The sequence below is a fragment of the Canis lupus genome, chromosome 18, assembly GCF_011100685.1.
Source record: "Canis lupus familiaris isolate Mischka breed German Shepherd chromosome 18, alternate assembly UU_Cfam_GSD_1.0, whole genome shotgun sequence".
NCBI classification, from domain to species: domain Eukaryota; kingdom Metazoa; phylum Chordata; class Mammalia; order Carnivora; family Canidae; genus Canis; species Canis lupus.
The window spans coordinates 21350157-21374097 of NC_049239.1; the positions used below are offsets into that span (position 1 = coordinate 21350157).

The following is a 23941-nucleotide window of genomic DNA, read 5'->3' on the forward strand; positions in this document are numbered from 1 at the left end:
ACAAGGAGATGCGGGGACCAGAGTTTTTTCTTTCTACCATGTGAGGATTCAGGGAGATGGTAGTTGTCTGTGAAACAGGAGGGCCCTCAGCAAGAACCCAAACACACCAGCACCTTGGACTTTTAGCTTTCAAAACTGGGAGAAATAAGTGTTGTTTAAGCCATCAGTCTGTAACATCTGTTATAGCGGTCTGAACTGACCAAGGCAGTGGGGAAAATAGGTACAGACAAAACTATAAAGGTGTGGGATCTGTTAGCTCTACTCTACATGGAATAAAGAGACATGAGGAGCTTTGGTATTGAAGAGTATAGATATGGTTCTTTCATTCAAGATTACACCATCTGTATGGGATAAGGATATTTTTCCACCTCCTTCCTGTCATTTCTCTGGTTCCCGTCTCCTCTAGGTAACTTGTAACTATGACACACATACCCATATACACGCATGTGCACGTGTACCCACAGCCATGCATGCAGACAAACACATATACATACCGACACGCCCCTCATTTCTTCCAAGAAAAATACTTTTAGAGACGGTAACATCAAAATATATATTTAAAATTAAGGGGAAAATATCCCTATAAAGCAAAAACAATAAGGGTACCTGGGTGGCTCACTTGGCTGATGTCTGCCCTCAGCTCAGGTCATGATCTCAGGGTCTTGGGATCAAGCCATGTATCAGGCTCTCTGCTCCGCAGGGACTCTGCTTCCCCGTCTCCTCCTCCCCCCGCTCATGCTTGCGCTCTCTTTCTCTCTGAAATAAATAAAATCTTAAAAACAAAACGATAAATATTTCCCTGACTCTGAAAGGAAGCAATTTTGCTAAATAAGAACCCAATGTTTGAAAATAGTCAATATTTCAATAAATTTTATGTTGTACTATTTAAGTATGAGGTAAATAGAAATTCATTTTTCCCACAACAGTGGATGAGAAATTACTTTCATTTATGTAACATACAGCATGATTCTAGAGGGGAAAAGTAATACTAGGAATTTTGCCCAAACAAGTAGATTTTTCCCAAAGTTTAATTGCTATATCTATAGAGACAAAAATTGTTAGCAAATCTTAAAATGCACTTCAAAGCTTCAAAAAATTTTATGTAGATTCCAAGTTACCTAGGCATGTAGTGTTTTTTGTTTTGTTTTGTTTTGTTTTAAATGGTTAATTGGTATAGTGTGGTGGGGGGTTAGCCATTTTGGCTGAGCCTGATAGAAAAATTTAAAACTTATTTCCATGAAGTCACTGGGTATATATAACTCTGGAGCATAGATGAGGGGAATGGGGTTGAGAAAACAACAATGGGCTCATCAACACAGAGACATCCGAAGCCAAAGGAGTGGACAAGACAATGACGGGACAGAAGACAGAGTTAGAAGAGAAGGGTGCAAAGGACTGTGCCCCAAATATCAAACCTTTAAGGTACAAATACAGAGACTGAAGGGGCCAACCAGATAGGATGGGATGCAGGCAACTGTGATTTCCCAAGATCGAAAGAAAGCCCTTCACAAACGAGAATCAAATCTTGCTAAACTATCAAATAACATCTGGTCTGGAAGTTTTCCTAGAATTTGGAAGAAAGGCAATCATGGGAACAGTTTTAGTGGAGTTGTAGGAAGGCAATATAGGTCTCAGTGAGGGGAGCGTGAGTGAGATGTGTCCACATCAGACAGGAATTATTTAGACTTTTAATAAAAGAATCTGAGAGACCTGGGCTGGAAGGGGAGGGGTTTCGGTGGGAAAGGTTAGTAAGGGTTAGCTGTTTTGATTTGTTTTAGGTTTTTCAACCTAAAATGGAAGAAGCCCCATCCGTGCCTTTGAAATACCAATGAAAAATAACCAGAGGGTAGGGAGAGATGGAAAATCCTAGAAAGAAAAGAAAATCTGTGGAGTAAAGTCTCTGGGAAACAGAATCCAGGACATGGGCTTTAGACAGGGAGGAAAGGAGGAGTACACGTGCACATCAGTTTGCAAAATCAGTGCCAAGATGTTAAGAGGCTTCCTTCTGATGGTTTTTAAACTCTGTGAATAAAGAGGTACGGCTGTTTGCTGAGGCACTGCTGAGATGAGAGGTCTGAGCGGGCTGTGTCTCCTCCTCTGGCTTTCCATTACCACAGATTCCTTTTTTCAAAACTGTTCGTTAGATAGTTTCTTTCTCTCTTTCCCTATTTCTTTACTATTTCTGTGAATGTTAATTCTTCTGTTTTCCCAGCTTTTGGGAGCCTTTTCTCTCACTTTCAGTGTATTCCTTCCATACTTCAACTCCACCCGGAAAGTCAGCAGTCTCATTGGTTCTTGCTCCCTAATGTCTTGTATGTCATTGTTTTCTCTTGTATCATATTGGTGTCATGACTATAACCCATAAAATCTCTGCGTCGTTGGAATAGCTTTCTACCTGGCCTTACAGCTCCCTTCTTTCCTCATCACTCCCTGCATTGTAGGCAGATTACTAAAACACTGCATCATCTTGTCATTCCCTTGCTAAAACTTTCATTGTTTCCCTGCTGACAGGATAAAATCCAATCTCTTAACATGAAATACAAAGTTCTTTATCGTTGGCCTCAAACTACTTGTAACACTTTATGATCAACTAATGCCAACCAGATTGGCAACTTCAACAACAACAAAACTATTCTTTTTATTCATGTCTCACTTGAGTATTTGTCCTACTGGTTTCCTCATGCTTTTCCTCAATTGGGAATGAGTGTCAGTGTGACCAGTTGTATAAAAAGCTGACTTTTCAAAGTCAACTTTTCAAGCTGACTTCCCTTGTGTTCTGGGAAGTCTACCTTGATTGTCTGCTGTCCATCTCTTTCCTCTAACTTAAATAGCATTTATGTTATTTGCCATTGATTTGGCAAATATAACAACTCTTCTTTTTTATTATATGTTTAATATTCTATATTAAAGCTTGAGGTTGGATTAGAAACCAATTTTCTGAATTTAAAATTTGACTCAATCCTGTTTCAAGTTGCTGCCTTTAGTGCTTTCATTGTAAAATGACTTCTTGTGAAGATCAATGGAGAACATTTACATAAGTGCTTACCTAGTGTCTTGACTGTTTAATGCAGAGAAAGCTCATGCATTAATTATACACACAAACAGAAATATGTCCCTGTGCATACATAATCCATCGATATGAGCACAGTGTGTCTAAAAGTGACATTTATGTTATCCCTTGGCCTACCAAACCTGCTATGACTTGATTTTGCCCTTATATCCCCCAGTGACTGCAAACAGGAAATTGGAATTTTAGTAATCTTCTTATTTTTCATCCCTTGCCTTTCCTGTGCCCCTTTTCAACATCATATTCATTCATATAACTATCAGAGCCCATCAAATTTAGCTGAGGTATCTGGGAAATCTGATCCTCTTCTTTATTTCTATTGTTTCTCTCTTGTCCACCTAGACTCTGCAATATCCTTTTAACTTCTCCTGTCTGTAGGTTGTAAACTCCACCTACTTCATATTTTACATCATCTCCAGATGTATTGTATGGACTCAGAGCAGGTACCTAATACTTATCTGTAGAAGGAACGAAAGACTTAATAAAGTTCATGTTTGATTTCATTACTGGAAATCCTCTAGTCCATTTGGTACCTTTGTGAAAATTAGAAAAAGCTTTTCTTCCTCAAGTATAGATAAATAGATGTAAACATATATATTGGTGTTTTTTTTTTTTCAGAAGTAGATTTAGAATATTATTGTGAAACACAATGTCTTGATGCAGGAGATATTTTCAGAGTGCATAGGTCCACATGTGCCCTGACTTGCCCATTCACAATGGCTCTCTCTCGTAGGGGCACACATATTGTCAGCAGCAAGCACACTTTGCATCCTACTCCACCCCATGTAGCATCATGTTTACAGCAGGTAGGAAATAAAAGTGACCTTGGGATGTTTAAGTATGGTCCAGACAGGCAACAGCTGAGCTCAATTGATTTTGCCAATGAATCTGTGTGTACATGTTCTCCTGAGCATGTGCATGGCCATGTATAGAGCATAGGATTATATGGTGTAAAGTTCTCCCTCAACAACTCAGTCATGAGGGAGAGGACTATCCACACCTACTCTAAGCTCTCACACAGGTAATGCATATTGAAGGTGTGAATGTACGTGGTAAGCTGACATCCATGATATTGCGATGCCCTTGTGCAGGGCACAATCCAGACACACACAGAAAGGGCTTTTATGCTACTCTTCCATTTCTCTCATCTATTATCAGCATAAATTCCAAAGAATTTATGGCATTTAAGTTACCTGATGGTTTAGTCCCTGCCTATATCCACAGCCTCGTCCTCTCATCACTCCTGCATACAAAGAAAGTTTCAGCCACCAGGAACGCTGTTTTCAGATTACAAGGAATGTTACAATATCATTTAGTGAGATGGTAACATAACCATAGGTCCCAGCTCCATCACATACTAGCTATGTGACCTTAAACATGTAACTTAAGTTTCATTTTAGTTAAATTTCATGGAATTTCATTATTACTTTGTTTATCACATTTCTTCTTAGAATACACATTGCCTCCCTTTTGGCTTGTTGAAATTTCTTTCTTTCTTTTTTTTTTTTTTTTTGAAGTGGAATTCTTTGTTGCTTTGTGGGTTTTTTTTTTTTTTGTATATTTTTTATTGGAGTTCAATTTCCCAAATATGGTATAACACCCAGTGCTCATCCTGCCAAGTGCCCCCCTCAGTGCCCATCACCCAGTCACCCTCACCCCCCGCCCACCTCCCCTTCCACCACCCCTAGCTCGTTTCCCAGAGTTAGGAGTCTCTCATGTTCCGTCTCCCTCTCTGATATTTCCCACTCATTTTCCTCTCCTTTCCCCTTTTTTCCCTTTCACTATTTCTTATATTCCCAGAATGAATGAGATCATAATGTTTGTCCTTCTTTGATTGACTTATTTCACTCAGCATAATACCCTCCAGTTCCATCCACGCTGGAGCAAATGGTGGGTATTCATCGTTTCTGATGGCTGAGGAATATCCCATTGTATACATAGACCACAGCTTCTCTATCCATTCGTGTACACTTAAAAAGGATGTGTACTGAAAGAATACTGCTAATTCAATATGAGAAAATAATAAAGAGCCATCAAACCATTTCACCTAAAATACATAGTAAGTCAAAGGCATGAGCATGATCAGAGAGGACTTCAAGAAGGAGCTGTCAATTAGATTGGGCCTGGAAGGAGGGCAAACACTGAGGAAAAAAGTCACAAGGAAAGTGCTTCCTAGTTTGATAGAAATATATTGAAATAGGAAACTCTAGGGCTTGTAAATGGAAAGATATTATTGCTCTTCATTGAATCACAAGATATGAGGAAAATTATAGAGGAAATGAATTTAGAAGGTTTGTTTATTCCAGAGCTAGAGGTTCTAGTATAACAAGGGTGACCTCCATCCTATGGGTGATAAGGGGCCTTATATGGTTCTTGAGGAGAAGGCAGACATAACCAGAGTTGTACCTGAGGGAAATTCATCTGGTAGTGATGGGTAAGATGAAAGGAATTGCCCCCCAAAAAGAATATTTCTCAAAATTTTCTTCATGAGGATTCTGTGAATCAGTCAGTATCACTACTTCAATCTCCTTCTATACACACACACACACACACACACACACACACAAACACAAACCAAATTAGTTACCAATTATTGGCATCTCTTCTTATAAGCAAACTGCCTTAGGGGTACATAGGTTTTATTAATTATGTTAGGTTTAAATATATTAATATTTAACTGTCTTCAACAAAGCCTGGCACATAGTAATTGCTCAGTAAATGCTTGTCATTATTGTTAACATAGTTAATGTTTTTCTTTTTGTTCTACCCCAAAAATAAAGCTTGCATCTACCCTCTTCTCTCTACTATCATGACCTTAGTTTAGATTTCTCATTACCTTTTAGACGGGAGCACTAACCTCCCTAGTAATTTCCTTGAGTCTAATCTTGACCTTTCAGTCTATCTTTCACACCAGAGTTCAAGGTCAAGAACTTAATACAAGTTTTGACTTCTCTCTCTCTCTCTCTGTCTTTTGTTGCCCTGACTTCACATTCTATATGACAAAAAGCTTTTCTGATTCTTTCTCCAAAACATATCTGGAACTAGGCTATTTCTCACCAACTGAACCACAGGCACTGTGATTTGAGTCACAATCATCTTCTTTGAAGATTGGTATAATATACTCCTAATTGGCCTCACTACTCCAGCTCTTTATCACCACAGTATATTCTCAACACAAAAGCCAGAGTATTCTTTTTAAATCATAAAACAGATAACATCATCACTTTGCACTGTGCAAAGTTTTCCCATCTCACCCACAGTAAAAGCTAAAGTTCTTATGATATCCAACAACATCTTATGTCATCTTAACCTCATGTGTGTGCACACGCACACACCCTTTGCCTCCTTCTCTTTTCTCCACTTCACTGATGTACTGATGTAACCCTAGTCTTAATGGCCTCCTTGCTGTTTCTCCACAGACTCAGGCTCCAGGCTTTCTCCTCACTTTAAGTTCTTTATTCTGACAATTTCCCGTGCCTGGAATAACCACCATGTTTTTATACACAATTCCCTCATCTTTATATAAGATCTGCTTTGAACATGTTCTTTAAAATTTCAACTCTCCCTGACCCTAAGGTACAATGACCACACTCATCCTGTTGTTTATGTCACCTTTTCATATACTCTTACACTTATACATGTTCTATATTTAATTTAACTGTTTACCTCTCCTCTCTATAATATAAGATCCATGAGAATAACAATTTTTTTTATAGTTAATGTTTTTCTGTTCAATAATATATCCCAGGACACCTGGCTGGCTCATTCAGTAGAGCATGTACCTTTTTTTTTTTTTTTTTTTTAAGAGCATGCAACTTGATCCTGGGATTGTTAAGTTTGAGCCCCACATTGGGTATGGGGAGTACTTAAAAATATATGCATATATCCCAACCTCTAGAACATTCCCCTGGCATATGATGGGTCTTAGATAAATAAATATTTTTTGAATTAATAAATTAGTTTTAGTCTATGAAATAACTTTCTAATAATATTGAAAAGACATTTGTTAGAAGGTATTGGATTCCCACTATAGGAAATTCAACCTGGGAAGGTTATTCATACTAGACACTAATGTTGAAAAGATAACTGGTTTCTATGAATGCACAGTATTTTCCTTTGTAAAATGCTACGATCCCCAATGCTCAATCAGGGAGTGTTAGTGCTGTTAAACAGCTAAAAGCATTAACAGAATGAAATGATTATAAAAATGTGTATTTAATAAGTATTATGTGGCCTTCCATTTTCTAGAAGTGGACTATACAAAGGGAATAAGACAAAAAGATTACACTCACAATAAAGATTAAACCTTGGGAGAAGACAGGCAACAGACAATTAAATGAGCACTGCAATTTCAGGGAGATATAATTGTTATTGAAGCAGTAAAACAGTAAAAGGAAGGAAAGCAAACCACTACCAATGAAGTTATTTAGAGAATATGGTCAGGAAATGAAATTTCAGCTACATCCTGCATGATGAGAAGATGTTACCAGTGCAAATACCTGGGGAAAGGAAGTCACAGAAGAACCAGACAGCAGTGCACCACAGGAGAAATGGACAGCAATGCACAAAGATGCTGACAGTTGCTGGCCTATATGAGGTACAAAGAGAACGCCTGTGGGTGAGAGTGAGGAGTATGGTGTGGGGTCAAAGGGTAGGCATGGCTGGATTGTGGAGATCACTTCATATCTTACTACTTTTGGAGGATCTTTTTTTTTTTTGCATTTATGAAAAAACAGTTCAAAATATTTGGGCAACTATATGTGTTTAATAACACACTTTCAGTCATTATGAAACAGGTATAATTAATGTTTTCTTGTTAGACTTTTATTTTTGAGATGTTTTTCTTAACTTCTGAAATTAGGTAGACTCTTACCACTCTATTTTTTTCTTAAGCTAAATTTATATTCCTGTGGCTGAAATGGTCTTTATTTGATATTTTCTACCCAAACGTAATAAGAAATCCAGTCCTTTACTGTATATAACTATTTTTCTGAGGTTTCAAAAGAAGACATTATGCTCTAATACCCTGAAGATTTATTTGTAAAACTTCTACAAGGAAAGAAGGGAAACCACAGAAAATTCTGAAGCAGGAGATGAAAAGTAAACACAGTAGCTTGTTGAAATATGGTTAGCAAATGATGAGGTGAACTGTAGAAAAAGAACTATGAATTCTCTTTAGGCCTGGAAAGTTGTTAAAGTTAAGAACCCATGAACTGATAAGTCAGGGAGGGAATGTTGCAGTTAAAGTAAAATAAATAAGATTCCACGAGAAAAGAAAATCATGAGTCTATTAAATTATTGAATATCAAAAACTTATAGGACTCTGCCTCTTGTTATTTTAAAATATAATTCAAAATTAAGTGTTTTAAAACCTAACTTTAAAAATAAGAATTAAGGGATGCCTCAGTGGCTCAGTGGTTGCCTTTGTCTCAGGTCTTGGTCCCAGAGGTCCTGGGATAGAGTCCTGAATTGGGCTCCCCACAGGGAGCCTGCTTATCCCTCTGCCTGTGTCTCTGACTCTCTCTCTCTCTGTGTCTCTCATCAACCAATACATAAAATCTTAATGAATAAATAAATAAACAATGAAAGTGAGTGTTAAGCCCTCAACATTATAAGAAATATTTTGTCGATGACCCCTTGTTTCCTAGAAATGTTATTGTGGGTTATGAAATACTTCTTATTGAAAAGGATAGGAGGAATGACACTGTTTCAAAAAAATAATATTTTAGTGTTTTGCTATTTTAAATTTGTAGTTTAGTTCTTTGAACAAATAAAGTTGACACTTTTTTTTGTTAAGAAAAATCTATTTAGGAAAGATTCCTAGTTTTTGCTCACTTACTCTTTTCTAGAACATATCTAGAAAAGCTAGACTAGACTAACTAGATATGTCCAGACAATATATCTTGACAAGTCACACATTTGTCCAAGATATAACTATAAACTAGAATACAGCTAGGCAAACTAGATATATCTATATAATATACCTGGGCACCTTATTTATTAATCTTTACTTCAGTTTAAATGCATTTCTTTTCCACACTGAGAGAAGTTCTTAAGATCTTATTATCTTTCTCTCATTTGTTCTTGAATTGCCCTGCCATATAATGTTTGGCCTGCATATAATGCAAATATTGAGCAACTTTAATGCTGCAAAACTAAGGATGAACTAGAGTTGGAGGGTAGAAGAACTCATATTTTACCTGTTATACTTAGGACTGATTGAATTTATTCTTAATATGCACTGATTTGTTATCTTTTTATTTTTATTTTTTTAAGATTGTATTTATTTATTCATGAGAGACACAGAGAGGGGTAGAGACACAGGCAGAGGGAGAAGCAGGCTCCCTGGGAGGAGTTCAATGCGGGACTCGATCCCAGAATCCCGGGGTCACACCCTGAGCCAAAGCAGGCGCTCAACTGCTGAGCCACCCAGGCACCTGATTTGTTTTCTTCTTAAGGACAAGTACAAACCTTGCTATAAAAAAAAAAAAACAAAACAGAATCCACACACAGATTATAGTAGCCTTGTTTGTTAATTGCCAAAACTCAGGAACAACCAAGATATCCTAAAGCAGAGGAAGCAGAGGAATGGATAAACTGTGATACATCCAGACAATGGAACATTATTCAGTGTTACAGATAAATACACTATTAAGCCATGGAAAGACATGGAAGAAATTTAATAATACTAAATGAAATATTACTAAGTGAAATAAGCCAATCTGGAAAGGCTACCTACTGTATGATTCCAGATACATGACATTCTAGAAAAGGCAAAACAATGGAGACATTTAATGAGTAGTTGCCAGGGGTTGAGATTGGGTGGGGGAAAGGATGAGTATAGGAAGAATCTAGAAGATTTTTTCGGTCAGTAAAACTATTTCGGATGATGCTGTAATGGTATATTGCTGTTGTTATACATTTGTTCAAATTCATAGAATATACCAACAGCAAGAGTGAACCCTAAGGTAAACTATGGATTTGGGGCAACTGCGAAGTGTTCATGTAGATTCTTAAGTTGTAATAAATGTATCCTTCTGGTGGGGATGTTGACAGTGGGGAGATGATGCATGTACTGGGGCAGGAGGTATACGGAAAATATCTATAATTCCCTCTTAATTTTGCTGTGAACCTAAGACTGCTCTTAAAAATAGTCTTTAAAAGGAAACAAAGAAAAACAGCTGTAAAAGAAGATAAATGTGATATATTTAAAAATAATCTATGAGTGTAAAATAATATTTTAAGATGTTAATTTAAAGACAAAAAAAGCAATTTAACATGGGGGAAAAATCATAACTTAAAGTTTCTTAGAATGACATCTTAAAGTACTTGCATTTTTCTTCACTATACAATTAAATCCCTAAATAAAAGACACCACTTTACTGGGGCTAATTCTTCTTGGAATGTGTAAAAGTACATTAGGAGGGCTTCATGGTGATTTTGTGACAATAATGATGGGGTAATTAAATGAAACTCAAGATTGTTCCAATAATAAAAAAAAAAATGTTGATGTGGCTTCTGTACTGAAAATAAATTCCTCTGACATCAACAACTAGAAAGCTCTCTCTCTCTCTCTCTCTCTCTCTCTCTCTCTTTTAATGTAGAATTTAAGAGATGTACAACCATGACCAATAAGATGAACAGTAGACACTGGTATTCTGCAGATAGGGAAAATATTTTTGCATCCCTGAAATTCATAACTGAATTTGAATGTCTCACATTTATTTGTTTACAAGTTGAATTAAAATGACTTTAATATAATTTTTTAATATCACATGCTTAAACTCTGCTATAATTCTAATCCTGAGTAATCATTCTGAAGGGACTTAGAATTCTCTTGGCAATTGAAAACTTTCTATTTAATATTCAGTTTTTCTCCACTATAAAAATGAAAGACTGAAAATTATTTAAATTATAATTAGTGTTATGGGTGCCCATATGATAGTCTACTTTCTTTGATAGTAAGTAAATGTGGCTTAGTATTTATGTTCCAAGCTTACCCAATTCCATCCTTGTAACCGTGAGTTTTGCTAGATGCTATGATATGCCCTAATCCCATTTAGCTGTGTTTTACCATCCCATAAAACCCCAAAGGTAGGAATTGTCTGTATATGAATGTTGGCCCTTTCCCAGACACCATCAATGTGGGATTTACAATCCTTTTCATTTCCTCCTCAGAAAACAGTTTCTGCTCTTCTCATCACTGTTTTTCCCTTTAGCCAGTATTAGATCTTCTCAACCCTCTTTGGATGTCTGGAGGTATCCTGAGGGAGTTCACTTTGATTAGAAAGTCTTAGGCCAATGTGTATGTAAATGTGCAAACCTTTGGTTTATGTTTCCTGGAATGCAAGGTAGGCTGCATCTTAAAATTTCCCCACATAAGGGGAATATTTCTAAAAAAAGAGGGAGGGGGAATATTTCTTCTAAAATTGTGTGCACACATGTGTGTGGATATGTGTGAGGGAGCTGTGTATGAGGAGTTTTTAGGCATTGTTCTAATTAAGAAAGTAAAAAGAAAGTAAAATTAATATTTTACTTTTATATTTATATAAAAAAATTATATTTTCTATAAGTGTTACCTAGAACAATGAAAAAGTAAGCACTTATAAATATTTTTAAAAGTGCATTTTTCCAGGGTGCCTAGGTGGCTCAGTTCGTTAAGTGTCTGCCTTTGGCTCTGGTCATGATCTTGGGGCCCTGGGTTGGACCCACGAGCTCCCTGCTCAGCAGGAAGTGCACTCTCCCTCTGCTCCCCTTACTTGTGTGCGTGCCTCTCTCTCAAATAAATAAATGAAATCTTTTTTTTTTTTTAAAGGTCCAAGTGGGGAGGGAAAGCATGTACACAGCTATTATGAAGATAGGAAACTATGGAAGCATGCAAACTTGATAGGAATAATTTAATAAGGGCTTGTAGTCACAGTTTTTAAACACTTTAAGAAACAAATGTGGTTACTCAATTAGTCAGGGTCTATGTATTTTATATTTGTGAACATTTATTCATTCATTTAACAGCTATTTCTTGGACATCCCTAGCACTGAGAGTAAATAAACAAGACAGTTGTGGTAATTATGCATAAGGAGCTTCAAGTCTGGGGTGGTTACCATAAGGCTACTGTGGGGATAGGTTAATAACTTCAGTTTGAACAAGTAACTTCTTACATTTGGTGATTCATTTCCAAGACCCTTTAGTAACCTCTGTTCACTAGTAAAGGAACATTTCTTGGGGAGGGAAAATAAATAAATAAAAAGTCTTTACTTTTAGAACATGAGAAATTATAGGGAAATCCTGAGAGGAAGCCTTTCACCTTCACTTGGGTTCATCTACAAGGAGGTGCTGTGATGTTAAAAGGACAGGAAACCTGATTTACTGAGCACCTTTCATAAGACACTTTCTTCAGTTATAAATGGAAAGAGGTAGAAGAGATCTGAGGCAGGGACAAGTCTCTTGCTTTGTGATTTACTAAAAATATGGTGGCCCATTTTTATTTAAATTAAATATATTTTATCAGACAAGTTAGTGTAGAACATTTATTTTTATTCTTTAATTTCCAAGTTATATTAAATTTCTCTTCATAAATTCACTGCTGAGTCACTGCCTGGTGAGTCATGGTATTTGCTCTAAATTCTTGGCTTATTGGAAGAGTTTGAATAAATGATCAACTTGTTGCTGATGTCGTGGAAATGTCTTTGGTTCTATTCTATCTCTCTCTTTCTCTCTCCCTTCCTTCCTTCCATAGTTCCTTCCTTTCTTTCTTTTCTCAAATTGATAGCAAGAGGAGACTTGGGACCTGTGAATGGTTTTGTGATCTAGTTTTCCATAAGACTCCTAATTAGTATGCTTTACTTTCCACTTACAGTCTTTTTCCTAGGACCATATCTTCATGATATCAATAAATAAGATGGGAAACAAGTTATCAAATTCAATGCAAACTCTAAATTGAATATATCAGAGTCTACTTTCTCTTACCAATGATGTCAGTGCCTATCTCAAAGTTGAAACAGAGAAGAAAGGAAGTGTTCAGCAACTTACTTTTCAATAATTATTTGTATTTCAGACTTCTAATCTGCTCCTTTTGTAAGCAACTTTCACATTAACACAGCTGACATTCTTATATAAAATCCAGAAAACCCCAGGGAGAGTGAAGGTTTAAGAAAATCCTTTTAAGGAAACCACACCTTTCTCTTCAAAGTAATCAGAACTCATAAGAGTTTTATAATAAGCAAGTCAGTCAAAAGCTCACCTATTTAGGATTTTTTTTTCATGCCCCAAACTCAAAGGTAGGATTAACTTCATTTGGTTTATTTGTTTTTATTTACTAGTTTACTTTTAGTTTTCTAAGTACCCAAATACATTAAACTTCCAACTTTTTCTGCTTTCTAGACATACAGATGTACAAAGAAATAGGCTAGTAAATGAACTTGCACCTAAAAGAAATTGGTTCTTGATTAGCTCTTTCCAAATATGTAGGAGGCAGCCCCTCCAAAAGGGAAAGAGAAATGTAAACTGTGTTTTTCTTTGTATTTCATTATGTCTTCCAATTTAGATGGGATTAGTCAAAAGGCCCAAAAAATTCAAACATGTCTCCAAACTGAGTGAATGAAACACTTGTAGTACATTTATTAATTGAATTCATTGCAGCTAAAGTAGGTAGGTGGAACTTATTTTAAAGCCTCCAATTAGTTATATTTAAGGTGAGCTTCAAAAATACTAAAATAGTTATTATACAACATACTGTTTAGTAGATGCTTTAACTTTTTAATTTTGGTCTTAGAAAAGGTTATAGGCAATAAAAACCAAAAGGAATGGGACAAAAGTTAATACCATATGTCTACACTCATTAACATATCTGGCCCAGAGAAATAAGACATATTTGAAGTTCTTCTTGCAGGTTAGCAGCTCCCATATTTTAGGAGAATTATGTTTAGATTCATAGCTCTTTGCCTTTTTTGAGACACAGCTTCCTGAGAATTACAAGGACTATTGTTCTCTCTACATAAGAAAATAGAACACATAAAATGCTTGCACAGACCTTCTGAAACTCAGACTATCAAGTTTTGAAAAAAGATGAAATCAGAATCAGATAAACATAAAGCTTTCTGATGCATGTGTGCCATTTTCACAACAAAATACAACCTGAATTCCAATGGCTCTGAAACCATGCTGTTCTCTGAAGGAGTTATCATCTATTTTTGTATTAATAAAGAAGCTTTACATTTCAAAGTAACTTTAAAGATTATAAATTGGATCGACTACTTTGGAAAGCAATTTGGAAGTAAGGATCACTGACTTTTGAATGAGTAAATTTACTTCTAGAAATGTGTTTTAGATAAATAATCTGAAATACAGGTTCATGTACAAAAATTATAATAATACATTATATTACCAGCTAGCATGTGTTTAGTAGGTTCTATAAGGTCAGCTCATTTTTTTCCCTATGGATTTTAACTCAGTCTAATAGCAATTGCCATATAGATACTATTTATTATCCACCATTTTAAGAAAGAAAAAAATCCCTGAAAGTTAAAATCATTAATAACCAGCCCTACATTTCAAAGAGAAAATGGCATAGTTGAGTTACGAATCCAGGTTGGCCTGCCCTTTTACTTTTACTGTTGCAATTTTTAGAGTATAGCTTATATTAATGGAAAATCAATATCCAATAATGAAAGGAAGTTTAAGCATCACGTAACTGTAGAAATAAGATGGAATATAAGAAAGACAGAAATTAAATTTCATGAAACATGTAATACCATGGGAGTTCTTGAGATATAAAATTACTGTATGAAGGAAAACTCAAAAATATCCATATTAGAAAATTATAGGTGCGGTATGAACATAACTTTGTATGTGACTTTGACAAAATTTGCCAAGCTCTTGGATTTTGTCTATCATTTCCATTACATTAAGCTGTTTATAGAAAGCATGCATTGCTTTTCTAGTAATAAAAATAAACTCTTCAGCTATATTTTGTAGTTGTTATCGATATCAAAATTTTTCACACTGTTAGCCAGGGCTACCTAAATTGAAAAGGAGAGAATTTAGTGCAGGCTCTCTGATAAGAAAGTGGAACGTGCCCCCTAGTGGCCACCATGTTTTTAAAGTTCTTTATTGTCTCTTCTTAAGAGTGATTTTACTTCATCTGGTATTTGATGGTAGTAGGAAGGAAATAGGCACCACACTACCAGGATGAATGGCAATGGTTTCTAATTAGGGTTTGAGTTGTTTGGAACACTTTGCTTGTACCCCACTATGGGGAAATTTTTAAATCAGATCAACAATTTAAATATGGATATTTAGCAATATTTTAAAATCCTACTCATTTCTCTTTACTTTGCCTGCTAACATTTTAAGCACATCTTTTTTTTAGGGTTTTCTAGAGTGAAATGTAGCTTTATTTTTACAAAGGCTAAATTCACTGCCAGTTAAAGTGCTTTATTTCTGAAGTCAACCTGTTTTTGAAGCTAAAAATTAGTCAGTGTAATGATGAAAAGAGTCTTGAAATGATATGGAAAGTGATGATGTATAAAAACATGTCTAAATGGTGAATAAATGTATGTGTATATTATAGAAAATCACAATACTTTAATGACAGATACCTCATTACTGTTATTATGACTTCTTTTGTGCACACTAGAAAAGATGCACAGACAACACATTCCTAATTGGGAAGATTTCACATTGTGAAGACATTAATGCTTGCCAAATTCAAAGCAAATTTAACATATTTCCTATAAAAATCCAATAAGAAGTAAGGTTTGGGTTGGGGGTTTTAAAGATTTATTTGTTTGTTTGTTTAATTTGAGAGAGAGAGACAGTAGGGGCAGAGAAAGAGGGAGAGTAAGAGAAAGGATCTCCAGCAGGGCCCCACACAAGGCTCCATCTTACAGCCCTGAGATCACAACCTGAGCCAAAATCAAGAGTCAGGTGCTTAACCAACTGAGCTACTCAGGTACTCCAAAGATTTTATTTATGTTTGTTAGAGAAAGAGAGAGAGAGAGAGAGAGAGAGAGAGAGGAGTGTGCATGAGCAGGGAGAGGGACAGTAGAGGGAGAAAGGAAGCTGACTCCCTGCCGAGCATGGAGCCCAGCACTGGCTGCGCTCAGGGCTAATCTCAGGACCCTGAGATCATGACCTCAGTGGAAACCAAGAGTCAGATGTTTAACTGGCTGAGCCACCCAGGTACCCCTAGGTTGGTGGCTTTAAATGTTTGGTTTCAGATCTTAGCCTTAATGCCCACTTGCTACATAACTCAGCCTCCTTATACTATGTAACTCCTTAATGGTTCTGCGTCTCAATGTTCTTCTTTGTAAATTATTCATAATAATAATTCAGTGTCTACTTCAGAGAGCTATGAGATTTAAATGATGCCAGGAATGCTTGGCATGAGGAGGAACTTAATAAACTATGGTAAAAAATCATTATTATTTTTAATTTATTTCCCTTCAGAATACTAGCAAGGCTATTTTTTTAAATTAATAAAATTGACCTAGGAAAAGTACTTAGAATAAGTTATTACTGAGAAAAAATAAAAATAAGGAACATTAGTCCTCCCTAAGTAATGTGGACCCCTAGGGAATTAGCCAATGCATCATTGTACATCGATAAAACGGAGTACTGTTTTGCTGATAAAAATATTCAGGTAGAGGGGCCCCTGAGTATCTCAGTCAGTTAGGAGTCTGCCTTCAGCTCCGGTCATGATCTCGGGGTTCTGGGATCCAGGTGAGCCTGCAGTCGGGCTCCCTGCTGATCAGGAAGTCTGTCTCTCCCTCAGCCCCTCACCCCACTCATGAGTGTGCGTGCGTGCACTCACACTCTCTTTTTCACAATCTCTGCCTCAATTAGGTAAATAAATACATCTTTTTAAAAATAATCAAGAAGATACATATGATAGAGTCATAGAAACATATAACATATAATTCCCTTGGCAGGAAGTTAGGTTTTATAGGTAGGGCATAGAACTACCTTTACTTACAATCCAAATTATTCTTAAAAATCTCTTAGGAAAGTGTCACATTGGAGACAATGGCCCTGAGTAAATAAGTTGATTTCTATATAAAGACAGTGTTTTACCCAACATATTTTCTTTAACTACTAGATCAAACTTGGTGCTGCAAATGCCTGTACTAGAAAAGTCATTGAATGGTCTTAGGAATTTGAACCAACAGAGAGAAACAAACAAGAGGAAAGACAATCCTTGTCTACGCTGATGCAGAAACATTCTGCTTATTGAACAGAAATGTCTGTGCAGTTTTTGTATCTTTTCCTACTTTTTTTCCTTTCCAAGTTATGTATATTTTACTTTGAATAAAGTAATGCAGGTAGAGCAGAAAGATATCCATGACCAAAAAAATTGCAGAATTATAATAATATGCTACTACAAAGATACACAATAAACACACATTATAAAAATGGATCCAACTATTCATTAAAGAGTGCGTTGTATGTATTTAAGGAATTATGCATTTATAAAAGAGAATTTCAAAAAATATAAATTGAGTTGTTAATTTGTGGTAGCTTCTGTTCAATAAAATCAGGAGGAAGGATTTTCTTGTTTTACCTTTGGATGTTCAAGAAGTATGTGTTAATTTTGTAATGAAAAAGCAAATATAGGGCAGCCCAGGGGGATCAGCGGTTTAGCGCCGCATTCAGCCCAGGGTGTGATCCTGGAGACCTGGGATCGCGTCCCATGTAGGGCTCCCTGCATGGAGCCTGCTTCTCCCTCTGCCTGTGTCTCAGCCTCTGTGTGTGTGTGTATGTGTGTGTGTGTGTGTGTTTCTCATGAACAAATAAATAAAATCTTTAAAAAAAGCAAACATATGTTAAATAAATGAAATAAAAAGGAAAACTAACATTTTTTAAAAGAAGGCTTTTGGAGCATTCTTTCTTAACATAGGGCTTACAACAAATTAGAGAGTAGGTAAAGAGAGCAAAAAGATGAAAATTTGCCGTAGCTCAGATGAATAACTGGATTCAAATATTGTATTACTATATAAATTTATATTTCTATGTATGCATGTATGTGTATCATAGTTATTAATTCCAATCCAATCTGATTCCTAGCTCCTGGAACTCACCACTGCTTCTCTATCATTTTTGCTACTGGTCTGGTTGAGTAAAGGGACAGCAAATTCTATTTGGAACAAATCAAATGCACAAATATAATTTGTTTAAACTAGATATTGTTTTTGAAATTTGTCCTAAAGAATTCATAAAATTGGGACATTTATTGTTTCAGTTTCCCCTATGAAAGATCTAGAATATTTAGTCTACATTTCTGCATGGCAATTAGCTTCAGGAAATGACAGATGAGTCTTCATCTCCCTTGTAGATATGACATGTGTTCTCAGTTTTCCATAGTCGTAACCAGCCCTGTTTCACTCACTTAAGTGGACTGCCTGACCTTTGATATTGACTATCACAAATGTGTCTCCTATTATGATGGCCTCAAAATTGGTCTGGAGTTACTTTCAAGCTGCCAATTTGATTCTATGTACCAAAGATGATTATGTAGCTGTTGGCTTTAAATGAGGGACTTAAAAATCTGCCACAGTTCCTTCTCCATCACTTATTTTCCTTGTAAATCCTTTAATTTATCTAGAGTTGCCTTTCATTGTTCTCTTCTACACTCCAAATGCACACCTTCTATCATTCAGTGAAAGTGAATGTTTACTGAGTACAAACCACATGCCAGGTGTGGATATAGAGTTCGTAATACTGAGGTTAGACAACTAAATTACTGAGTCTCAATTATTTTTTTTTTAAATTTTATTTATTTATGATAGTCACATAGAGAGAGAGAGAGAGGCAGAGACACAGGCAGAGGGAGAAGCAGGCTCCATGCACCGGGAGCCCGATGTGGGATTCGATCCCGGGTCTCCAGGATCGCGCCCTGGGCCAAAGGCAGGCGCCAAACCGCTGCGCCACCCAGGGATCCCACTGAGTCTCAATTAAATTGCTGTAGCTGATGATAACAATACACTAGGAAAACCAGGTAACTCAACCTGCAGGAGAATAAGTCAAAGAAAGCTTAATGAGAGTGAGATGAAATTATTTAATAATTAATTGTTGGAGATAAGTTTGGATGTGAACTCGAGAATACAGTAGCCATAACACACGGTTTGATTTTCTGTGGAGTTACATCTTATCAGGCAGCTATTAGCTATACAAAAAAAAGCTATTGGCTTAAAAAAAGGAAAATGTAAAGATAAAACAACCATTTTCATGTATTTTCAATGCATGTCATTAAAAAAACTATACTGCATAGCACATTAACATTGAAGCATAAATTTTGAAATATAAATAATTATTAATAATCTTTTTCCATGTCATTATTTTCTTAAATGTCAGATAATTCTATCCATTAATTTTGGAAATGTCAGCATCCTGTAATGAATGCATAATATACTTATAAAAATAGAATTCTCAGGGAACTAGAAAAATGAGCATATTTGTATGTGTATCTGAAATCCCCAATTACTTCAGATTCAGCAATAAAAAGGGACTGGAGAAGAGTAATAAGAACTATTGAATTTTAGAGCTCCATCTGCTGCTCTATCTTATTATCACATGTTGCTTTGTAAAAATACTATAAATTTAATAAGATTCCAATCTGTGGAGGAAACAACAACAACCACCACAGAGTCTTACTCAATGCATCATGGTAAGTCTAACAACAATGTAGTTATTTTGTAATTGGGTGAATATTCTCAAAACCATAGATAAGCTTAAATTTATATATCTTAAAAATAAAAAAGGGAAATTAAGGAATTTGACACTCCATCAGAACATTCTCAAACATAAAATATAATTATTTGAATAAATCAAAGTTACATATTGTAATACAAGATTAGACAGATATATGTACACTTTTCTTTCCTAAGTCAGTATATACTTTGTACTTGTTTTCATTACATTTCAAGTTACGCTCTCCAAGCAAAAGAATGCCTCAAAAAATGAAGAGGGATTCTACAATTAAATGCTTTCTACTTTTTTTTTTTAGAGAATGAGCAATAGCTGTCAGGATGGGCTCTGTCCTTCCCACTGAAGACCAGCTCACTCCTCAGCGTATTCTCTGCTCCACACTCTGTCCCTTCACACGAACCAGTCATTTCCTGTCTCTCTTGTGCTCCTCTCTTTCATACTCTCTCTTATGTATTTTTTGAATTTCCAGGTTGGGGCACGATCACTACACTATGTTTCTAAAAATATGAGTATCTGATTTTTTATTATAGCTAATCCAATCATTTCCTAGTAAGACACTCTCAAGTTTATGACAAGGCCAGCACAGTGTGTTTCCATAAACATGGATATCTGACTTTTATCACAGCTGATGCATTTATTTTCTATTAAGAATGTCAACTGACTTATAAAAATTTGAACTATCGATATTACCTTTTCTCTTTCAAGTGACCAAGTTGTTTTGAAAACTAGACTCCCTTGCTCATACTTTACTTTGAAAATAACTTTTCTTACTGTACAAATTTGATCCTACAGATGTGTTTAAGTCCCTCCTATCTTACTTTTAAAAAATAAATAAATAATCCAAAACCAAACAAAATAACTCCTTTGAACCTGCTCACACCTCTAATGCCATCCATATCCTTTCCCATTTTCAATCCAGCTTCGTGAAGCAGCAGGCTACTCTCCATCTCTTCACTTCTTCACTTCCCACTTCCACTTCTGTCCTCGGATTCTACAAGAACTTCTTTAGCATATCACCAGCAACTTCCTAGCCTAGTCCAGTAGACATTTTTCAGTTCTTACCTTTCTGAATCTCTCTACATCTTTTTTTTTTTTTTTTTTTGGAATGGCTAATCCCTTACTTCTTAAAATTTTCAAATCTTTTGACTTATATGACCTTTGTTATTTCTGTTCCCTTCCTACATTTCAGATCCAGGTTTATGTCTTGCTTCTAACTTTTACTAGCTCTGCAGTCTTAGTCAAGTAGGTTACATGAGCTATATAGAATTCAGGGCTTTTTTGTTTTGTTTTGTGTTTTAGAGAGAGAGAGAGAGAGAGAGAGATGGGGGAGCAGAAGGAGAGATACAGGGAGGGAATCTTCAAGCGGGCTCCCAGCTGAGTGCAGAGTTGAAGGGAAAGATGAATCCCAGGACCCTGATTATCATGACCTGAGCTGAAACCAAGGGACACTTAACTGACTAAGCCAACCAGGAGCCCCAGAATTCAGGATTTTTTCATGTAAAAAATGGAGATAATAATACTTACTTCTCAGAGTTGTTGAGAAAATTAAGTGGCAACATACATGAAATATCTAATGGCATGCTCAGTTAAAGGCAACTCTTTTTATTACTTTTTTTTCTATTAACCTTAGATTTACAGATAATTAAGCAAAATATCCCAAATCAAATATTGGTTAGAAATATGAACTAAACATAATTTGACTTTCTTGCAAATTCTAACCTGGAAGAAGGAATGCAAAATACATACATATTTTTATTTTAGAAGTTTCATTCAGTTATATTATTACTTCAACAATTTTGAAACTATTTTAGGAACATCTTTATTTAATAAATTTATAGCATTTTGAGAATCTGGGAATTGGAATAATGTGCAAAAGAAATTAAATATGATGAATATCTCAAGCATTCATTTTTATTATTTATTCATTTATTTATTTGTAGAGAGAGAGCACAAGGGTGCAGAGGGACAGAGGCAGAGGAGAAAGAGAATCTCAAGCAGACTCAGAGCACAGAGCATATTCTGGGGCTCCATCTCATGATCTTGGGATCTTGGCCTGAACCAGAATTAAGATGGGACACTTAGCTGACTGAGCCACCGAGGTACCCCTCAAGCAGTTCATTTTTTTAAAATGATCTTACACATGATTTGAGAAAGAAGTCTACATGGCTTCCTTCTACCTGAACCTTTTCTTTCTGTTGAAGTCCATTCTGCTGTGAAAATGAGGATGTCCTACTGTGTACAGCTAGCAAAGTCATGATAAGTGAGCAGTTTTTCATTAGCTTTATAGCTTTGAACAAATTTCTTGTATGATCTAACCTCAAACAATCTTCAGTTCTAGGACAGAAGGCTGTTAATACTGATGAAATGACTTGTTACCACAATGCAGCCCCATCTGGCCATCACGTGCTCAGACTCCATTTCCTCTTTCTACCCTTACCTGTCAGGGACCATAATGCTGGCTTATTTGTATCTTTATATTCTCCCAGGAATGACAATCTCTTTCTGTGGTTGCAGCTGTCCTATTAGAACCATTCAGTAAAACACTATATAAAGAAGAGGAAGGAAATTACATTTTAAGTCTGATTAAAATGCTCTGACATTTGCAAACATATCATTATATTATATTCTAACAAAATTATGCAGTAGTTTAATGACCTTGGAGGACTCTTCAACTGAGCATGATCTTTCATACTGAATTAATCTCAGAAAGGAATGCTTAGCTCTGCCTTTTCCTTTCTGCTCTTTTCTATCTGGTTCTCTGCCCTGTGAATTCTAGAGACTTTGACCTCCCCAAATTCCCAACTCTATCTCATCCATGTAACTCAGAGTTGGTATAAAACTATTTCCCTTACATTGTATTGAGAGGGTTAAACATCAAATAAACAATGTACCAAATATAGAGGTTATAAAGGTACCTGCCAAGAAAATTAATACAATTAACTAAAATTGGAAGATACAGATGAAAGAGGAGGAGGGGAAGTAAAGTGTATTAATTTCATCACTGTTCATAGTAGAGTGTCAACCAACAGAAATTTAAATGCATTGTACCTCGTACCTATTAATATAATTATTAAAATGAATATATAGACCAATTATTTATTTATATATATACACACACACGCACGCACACACACACACACACACACAGATTATATAATTAGAAATTGAAGTGGAAAAAGAGTAAAAATTAAAAGCATTACATGAAATATAATGCCAGAACCAAAACCAAATATAGTTTCATCATGGCAGCCCCGGTGGCTCAGCAGTTTAGCACCACCTTCAGCCCAGGGCGTGATCCTGGAGACCCAGGATCAAGTCCCACATCAGGCTCCCTGCATGGAGCCTGCTTCTCCCTCTGCCTGTGTCTCTGCCATTCTCTCTCTCTCTTTCTTTCTCTCTCTCTCAAATAAATAAATAAAATATTTTTAAAAGTTCGAATACAGTTTCATATCTGTAAATATGACTGGCTAAAATGATAAATTGAAGGAAAAAAATCTCTCCTTGAATCATAAAATGAAATGTTATGCATTCAAAGGAAAGTTCAGCAAGAACTTGGTGGAAGCCTTGCAGCAGGTGGCTTGTCCATGGAGTCCCTTGTTTACTAGGAGTGGTTCTCTCTTAGCATCCCTTCCGCCTCCAATGTTTGGCTGGGAGCAGCCCATGGGAATTGTGCCTGGGGCACATAGATACTCAGGACGGATTTCAGAGTATAGACACTGGGCTCTTGGTCAATTATGCTCTCCCAATTAGAGGTCTGGGAGGCCCATTCTTTCTGTCGCCATAAGGAAGCATTGTTTCAGAGATCAAAATAAAAACAAAAGCAAAAACAAAATGCCAAAATACTGTTCAAGCAAATACAACGAATTCAAATCACCCTCCTGAATCAATGGATCATTTACTGAAAATGTGTGGTCTCTCCTCAAAAACTCCATAGTGCTTTGTTATTCCCTTGTATAATGTTTCACACTTATTTTAAATGTTTATAATGTACATAATGTATGTATGTATGTAAGGAATAATATATTTTATGTAATATATATTTTATGTCATTGGTCCATTAAATTATAAATAGCCAGAATGGGCAGAAATGCAGAAAGGCAGGCTTTGGTTTTATGGGGAAAAATGGAAGCGGAATTCATGTTTATTCCAGCTTTTTGTCATATTCCTTGATC

The 23941-nt window shown here is 36.0% G+C and overlaps 1 pseudogene; it reads left to right on the forward strand.

Annotated features, from left to right (window-relative positions):
• The first annotated feature begins 1351 nt into the window (after positions 1–1351).
• The window catches only part of LOC119877254, an 89833-nt pseudogene continuing 67243 nt past the window's right edge, over positions 1352–23941 (forward strand).